Source organism: Pseudopipra pipra, chromosome 5 (genome assembly GCF_036250125.1).
Source record: "Pseudopipra pipra isolate bDixPip1 chromosome 5, bDixPip1.hap1, whole genome shotgun sequence".
NCBI classification, from domain to species: domain Eukaryota; kingdom Metazoa; phylum Chordata; class Aves; order Passeriformes; family Pipridae; genus Pseudopipra; species Pseudopipra pipra.
The window spans coordinates 11215011-11223040 of NC_087553.1; the positions used below are offsets into that span (position 1 = coordinate 11215011).

Genomic DNA, 8030 nt, shown 5'->3' on the forward strand with positions numbered 1-8030 from the left:
AGCAGCTGGTGCGTGATAGGAAATGTGGTACACCCATTCAGTACCATGTTCCCTCGCCCAAGTGGTGACTAATTCATTTTTAAAATGAGTCCCGTTGTCCGACTCAATATGTTCTGGGGTCCTGTGTCTCCACAGGACTTGCTTTTCAAGGCCCAAAATGGTATTCCGGGCCGTTACGTGGGGCACTGAAAAAGTCTCTAACCATCCCGTTGTTGCTTCCACCATGGTAAGTACATAGCACTTACCTTGGCGGGTCTGTGGCAGTTTGATATAATCAACCTGCCATGCCTCTCCATACTTATACTTATCCCATCGTCCACCATACCACAGGGGCTTCAGTCTTTTCGCCTGCTTAATAGCGGCACAAGTCTCACAATCATGGATAACTTCAGAAATTATATCCATGGTTAAGTGTGGCAATGAACTTGCCATATGCTGTGTGGAAAAAGTCCTGTCAGAGATGGACTGGTGAGGAAAACAGCTCTAACCCTATGGAAACAGAAGCTTTTACTGTAGTTTAAACATGTCTCAACATGTTTGTGTATTTTCTGCAGTGTCACTGTCTCCCTCTTCCCAACACCCCCCTGTGAAGCTATTGTCTCCCACCCAAGGTGTCCTGAGGTGTCCCATTGGTCCCCTGTTAACCCCTTCCTATTGGTTGTTGACCCCTTACCTGATGGTTTCTTTTGTGTGACCCTGAACTTGTGATTGGTCCCCTTTGACCCTCCTAAAAGCCTTATAAACCCAAACCCCACAATAAACTTCCTCTTTCGTCCGTCCCTCCCAGGTGGTCTGTGTGTGCTCCTTGCGGGGTCACCGGGCCACGTGCAGGGGTGGGGGGAAGGGCATACACCTCGCAGGTAATGGGGAAAGCAGCATAAGGCCTGGAGGTCTCCCCCAATATCCCCAATCCGCCGTAATTAAGTCCACCCCTCGGTCTCGTGCCCATCTGTGGGTGGCATCTCGATTTGTCCGATACTGTCGTCTGTGTACAGTTGTTGTGGCTATTGGCACTTCCTGATCTTTAACTCGCAGTAGTCCTACAATGGAAGGGTCTTCTGAAAGGCCAGGAAGGGCAGACAATTGCTTGGACTCCTCTTCAATCACCGTGGCTATACCAAAAGCCCACCGGTACCCTTTTGCGTCCTTGAAGTATCCTCTTCTTAGGTAGTCCATACCAAGGATGCAAGGGGCTTCTGGCCCTGTCACAATGGGATGCTTTTCCCATTGGTTTCCCATCAAGCTCATGTCCGCCTCTACTACTGACAATTCTTGAGACCCTCCTGTCACTCCTAGTTGCCCTCCTCTGGACCTGCTCCAGCACCTCAATATCCTTCCTGAACTGAGAGGCCCAGAACTGGACACAGTACTCCAGGTGTGGCCTCATCAGCACTGAGTACAGGGGCAGAATCACTTCCTTGGACCTGCTGGCCACACTGTTCCTGATCCAGGCCAGGATGCCATTGGCCTTCTTGGCCACCTGGGCACACTGCTGGCTTATGTTCAGCTTCCTGTCAATCCACCTTCTCCCACCAGAGCTGCATATGCAGCTGAAGATACTCGCCACTCAGCTTTTAACTTTTGCAGCGATTCAACGACAAGATGCCACACAGTAGGAAACTTTCTTGCGTCTTTAGACTCCTTTGTGGTAAAGTTGTTTATATTTTTTTGCATTCTGCGTGTCATCCTCCTTTCAGGGTGATATGGTTGGAAGCTGGCTCCCTGCCAAGTCTCCAAACCTTACCACAAGAAGTCCCCCCCCCCCCCCCCCAAACCTCAGGGAGAAGAGAGAAAAAAACAACCAAGAAAACCGAAACAAAAGAGAGAGAGAGAGCTAAATCAATATATATAAATATATTTACACTTATGTTACTGTTATATACAATTGAAATATATATACAATTTTACAAGGAAAAGGGAAAGGGAAGGGGGAAGGGAAAAAAGGAACAAAACCAAAATAAAATATATATATCCCGATTAGTAGTCCAATATCTAGCAACTAAAAGAATTGGCAAAAAACTATCTTACTACTCTCCTTGGGACAATGGAGAGTCACGCTGGAATGATCGCCGGCAACCTCCGTCTCCCAAGGTCGGCAAGGCCTTACCAGGCCTCGCTCCCCAACACGACAGACTCAACAGCAGGGAACCTGCACCTCCAAGCCGCCAGAAGGAAAGAGAGCGAAGGCCTCTCCTCCTTTCTTCTTATGGCCTGGCTTATGTAAAAATCGTAGGGAATACTGGGTAAATCTGGGCCCTTCCTTGGTTACAAACTGGTCACCAAGGAAGGCCTAGACCAAACTACCACACAGGGGTATAACATAATCTGGTCTGTGTTGATTGCTTCATTGATAAGTGCCAGGCTACTGACAGACATGCTGTGCTGCTGTGCGTGACCCCATCTCCCCCCCCCCTCCCCCCCAGGTTTGTATACAAACACATCCATTTCCAACATATACAAGTACAGTTGCAGGAGTTTAATCAGGATGTGTTTCAAAATGACAAATATTTTGTACAGTATCCAGACAAATGTCTTGGGCCATAGTGGTATTACTGTCCCAGACAAATGTTCACAAATGTGTTGTTGCCATACAACACATGCATCAACACCCCACCTTTGTGACACTCCCTGCCCTCTTGATTGTCCCCCTCCCCAGCCATGCTCAAGCCTGTTCAGCAACTTTGTGAAGTGGCAGTCCCACTCCCACTTTTTACTTTTATTTAGTTCCTTTCCATTGGTATTTAAACCTCAGCTACTAATTTCATTAGCTCTCATTAAAGCATGTTTTATACCAACACTTTTATAGACATGTATATTATATATGTTACATATCTTTATATATACATATGTATATACATTATATAAAGTGTATCTAGGTATAAATAAAAAGTACAGGGATATTTTTACACTCCTTGGTATATATATTTTGCTCTCTACATAGGTAGATATACAGATGAAGATATAGATAGATATAGATATGTAGTGCTCTAGTCAGAGGTCCATCTGATGGTGTATCATCTCAGCATCAGACAAAACATAAGATTTTATAAGTTGCTATTACCTTTTTTGGGTTATGATTTCTTCCTGTTGTGTTAGCCTTAGTGCCTTTCTTGTTGGGATCTAAAAAGAATCATCATTGTCCTGGGCCAAAACACCCCAAATAATTTAACAAAACAGAAGAATCAATCATCATGGAGAGATGATGAAAAAGCCATTTTTGAACAGTCTAAACACGATATCTCCCATGTTGTTGTATTAGGTACCAGCCAACCCCACAAACGTTTGTTAGTCCTAGTATCAGGTGATGATATGGCACCTTGGAGTCTGCAGCAAAGAGGGAAGGGGGACAATACAAGTGCAGAGTGGTGAGCAGTGTAGAAATCATGGGCCATAGGGATTAGTAAGTGACAAGTGGACAACTGGACAGTACATGAGAAACCATTGTGGTATCAGGACTTATGGAAGCAGAAGGCAAAAAAGATATGGGCATTCAAACCTGTGGGTTTGACCCACAGGTTTTGATTCTTACATCACTCCAGGTGTTGGGGAAGAGAGGGAGCATAGTGCTGCAGCAGATCTGCCCACTCGGACTAGGAGTGTTATTTTATCTCCTGATGCTCTGTCTCAGACAGACAGATTATACAGGACCTTCATGAAAAGCACAGGGATTACAGAACATGCTGTTGATGGTAGGTACATACACCAGCTATGTTGCTGTGTCCCTAGCTGCACCTCCTGACCTGAGAGGAAGTCTGAAAGGCCTGTGGTTCCTTAGCCAGTGGATAGGCTCACCTGCCTGCATCCAGTTAGACAATGGACTTAATTTTAGAGGCCAAATGGCTCAACAGTGGGTAGCCAAGCATGAAGGGCACAGGGTATATTACATACCTATCACCCCAGAGGAATTGATCCAATGGGATGAAGCAATGCCTTATTAAGAGGTGCATGCACAGCTCCCCTCTCACACTCTCCATAACTGGCCAACAGTTATGCATAAGGGGTTGCAAAGAATTTTAATAGTAAAGCACGCTTCTAGGACTTCACTTTTATCCTAGAGTCTTCTGCTGGGACAACAGCACTATGAGGTACAGTCCAGGGTGTTTCTATGATGACAGAGCGTAGTGAGCCCTTAAGAGTCAGAGGCAAGTGCAAACACCAGGCTCATCAAGGGAAACATCCACACATATGTTCCCTTGCTATAGCAATGCTTGCTAGCCTCAGTAATCTGTTGTAATGTTTTTGGGAAGTTGCATTTTATTTCTTGCCAAAATGCCTATTTTCTCACCAAATGTAAAGAAATCTCTTACAGAAAAATGTGTAATTTTTCTCCGGACATGAAGTCAAGGTATTGAAGAATCAAAGAGCTTGGAGCTTCTAGACAAGGGTGTAACAGGGACACATGGACCAGGAGCCACACACTTAATCCTAAAGGAGCAGGCAGACATCCCTCATTACATGTCTGAACTTATGCTGTATATAACAAAAGGTCTTTGTTTTCTCTCTCATGCAGAACTGTTGTGTGGAGCCTCACAGTGTTGCTCTTGATCTCTGCTTGCTGTGTATCAGTGATCATGAAGTGCTGGACATCTCTGCCCTCCAGCAGCACCAAAGCTCCTCTTCATCTCCTACATCACATATTTGGACTGTTTGGTGAAATTTGCACCACTGTGTCTTAGGGGACATGGGACTAGGGGTGGAACCTGATGGCAGGACCTCTCTGATGGTCCTAGCTCCAAGGTGACTGTTATCTTACATTTGTTTTCACAATCAGTATTTGTTTTATTACTCTTGTATTGTTAATTTTAGTAATTGTTTTTTGTAAAGTAATGTTTCTAATAGCCAAAAATATTTACTGGTATAATCTGCAACTTATTGTATCTGTTAGAAAGGTCAACTGTGTGTGGATCAAGGGGTGGAAGTTAGTTATCCTGGCCGGAAGATCATTGTACATCGAGGAGTTAGTGATCCACAAAACAGCTGACCTGGGATGGGCTAAGCCTGTGCTGTGCTGTACAGTGCTGCACATACAGCCTGTGTGCCTTACTGGAGACTCATCCAGTGCTGCACAGCTCAGGGCTCCCAGCATCTGGAGGGATGTAAAATTGCCTACACTATCCTCTTTTTTATTACAGTGTTAGCTACAATAAATGTCATTTGAAGCGATACTTTATAGAGTCGAGTGTTTTTCTTACTGGGATCATAATGAACTGGCACATCCTGGTGCCAAAACATTCAGGTGTTTTTTCCAGAAGCAAGTCTGTAGTTTTAAAAAACATTCAGATTAGCCACAATGATAATATTACATCTTCCACCTTTATGTGAATCAGATACAAACTGAGAAAAAAAATATTCCTGGAACCTTTAATGTCACTCATCCTGTAAAATGTTTTGTGCTCTTTTAAGGCCTCATTACTTCTCTGATCCCCTTCCAAAGGCCAATCAAATAGTGTGTAATTTTCTGTTCATCTTTATCATTTAATCAGTGGATTGGGACCTCATGCCTCCCTCTGCTCTCAACGTCTGAGCAATTTTTCCATCTGCTTGAGAAATGGAAGGCAGTGAAAGACAAAGAATTCTTTATGGCATGTATCGCTATAAGGGCTTTTTTTGTACATTAATTCATTGTTCATGAGTGATACATTACTCATATTCCCAGACAAAACTTACCATCCTGGCCCAAACAAACAGAGGTCTACATTCATCCAAGGTGCCCAAAAACACTTTCAGGAAGGGAAGGTTCATAGAAATACAAAGTGTATCACCACTGGCAGGCAATGGTTGGCTTCTCACAACAAAGCCATGATCCAGCAGTCCTTGCTCTGCCATTTAGCAGAGGATGCAGGGTACTAGAGACACAGTCAACCTGTAACCGTGCAAGTGGGGTTTTTTCCTTCACAGAAAAACTATTGTGCTTTACAGACAAGAAGATTTGTTCCAGAATTTCTGCAAGGACTCTCCCAGGTCAATAGCTGCTCCATCTATGGACTGCAGCAAGGATTTGGGTACTGGAGTTTGGGGTGACAGTCATATTTATATTTAGATTGTGAGTGCCAGATAAGCAAAGTCATGCATTGAAGGTTATGCACACACTGTTGTAAGTGCCATAGGCACTACAATGGGTGCACAGTGATTTTCAGAATTCCTCAGAGAACAATAAGAGTTCTTGCTTAATAAAAAATAAAACCTACTCAATGACTACCACCTGCTCTCATGGTCTCACAACCTCTGCTGCCCCATTCCAGTGCACATACACTACCCTTGGTAAGAAGTGCCAGGAATGAATTTGCAATGGGTAACTGTTACTAAAGCCAAGGTCATTAAATCCCCTACACAAATTAGACACTATTAATCTGGAAAAGTTTTTACAGACCTGCACTGAGCACCTCCCTGCAGTCAGTTAGGAACTACGAAGGCACACTAATTGTGAGCAAATATTTTCAGGGCCTTATTTTGCTCCACCATATCCAAAATGGCTTTTCACATATTTTTGTGAATGGAGGCAGTAACAACTTTCCTTAGTTTGCACAAGCAAACACTCGCTCTAAGCAAAATGAGAATTTCTCCCATCATTTATCATATACTGCAGAATAAAATCCTTGGATGGTATTCTTGCATTTGATGACGCAAGTCTATCCAATTTCTTGCACCATTTAGGTCAGGTCACTTACTCAGGCAATTTACAGAGGAATGGGATGTGTCTGGAGAAGAGAATTTAGTTTATGACCAAAATGGCCAGCAATTGTCTGGACTTCAATTACCTTCAATGCTAGGGGAAAAGTCACTTCTTAAAAAAAAAAAAGACAAAATGAAAGTATTTGTAACTAACTGACATCAGGAAGCAACAGTTTTGAAGGCTGTGATTGATGCCCTGAATAACTACAGGAATGTCTTTGGCCATAAAATAGCATCATCTTGTGTAGTGTAAGCAATTAGTAGTATTATCTTTCATACCTAATCCCTGCCTCCAAGGAAAAAAAAAATCACTGAAGGTCAACATTACAGTGACAATCATACTTACTAATATGCTGAAAACTCGAAGGTAAACCAGGCTGCAAAAGCCCAAAGTAATTTTAAGCAGCTAATCTCAAACTACAGGCACTGCTGGGCAGTATGTCACATTTAAATTTATTTCCATACTTTGACACACTTCTCATGTTACAGTACCACACTTTTTATCCTCTTCTCAAAAACAAAGAGAAAAGTCATTTGTTTCAATGACTAAAGAGAAAACTGTGGATTCACCACCACCAAACCCAGGCACTGTGCCCTTTCTGGGCAGCAACAGAGACCCAAAGGTTATAACTTGTGAAGGGAGGGCTATACAGGTAGGGAGAGGAGCATCTCAGACATATCAGCTCAACAGAATCATAGAATCGCAGAATCCTTTTGGATGCAAAAGTCCTCTAAGACCACCAAGTCCAACCCCTGACCCAGCACTGCCAAGCCCACCACTGAACCACGTCCCCAAGTGCCACATCCACTCGTCTCTTCAACACCTCCAGGGCTGGTGACTCCCTGGGCAGCCTCTCCCAGTGCTCGAACACCCCTTCCCTGAAAAAATTTGTCCTCATATCCAATCTAGACCTTCACATCGTGGTCTACATTATACTTCTAGTATTGCGTCCAAAGTTGATGGGGTGGGGGGTGTGTATGTGTGGAGAAAACGTAGACTCTCACACTTCCATGGGGTTTTTGCCCGTGACTGCTTGTTAGGGAAGGACTAAAGGCCTGAATGTATAGTTTTGCCTTTAATTTTTATCGTAGCTATTAGCTACCAGTTCTCTTTGGTCCTGTGACAAAGTCCGCCAAAATCCTCCAGCGCTCAGGACCGCGAAGTCCTCGCCCCGTCAAAGGGAGAAACTATTATTATTGTTGTCACTGTTATTATTATTTAAAATCAATACAGAAATAGATAGGAAATGAGCAGAAAGCCTGGTTTCAGGGCGGGTCCGTGACCGGTGAGTCACCACCGCCCCACCCGCCCCGGCTCCGCGGGAGCGGAGGACTTTTGGGCGCTACCGGCCGCCGTA

The 8030-nt window shown here is 44.0% G+C and overlaps 1 long non-coding RNA gene across 1 annotated transcript in view; it reads left to right on the plus strand.

Moving 5' to 3' along the window:
* The window catches only part of LOC135414117 (uncharacterized), a 52926-nt gene extending 47761 nt beyond the window's left edge, over positions 1-5165 (plus strand). Inside the window, exon 2 of the long non-coding RNA XR_010430587.1 lies at positions 4511-5165. This is a non-coding gene — a long non-coding RNA (uncharacterized LOC135414117). The remainder of the gene's footprint in view (positions 1-4510) is intronic.
* Positions 5166-8030: the final 2865 nt, after the last annotated feature.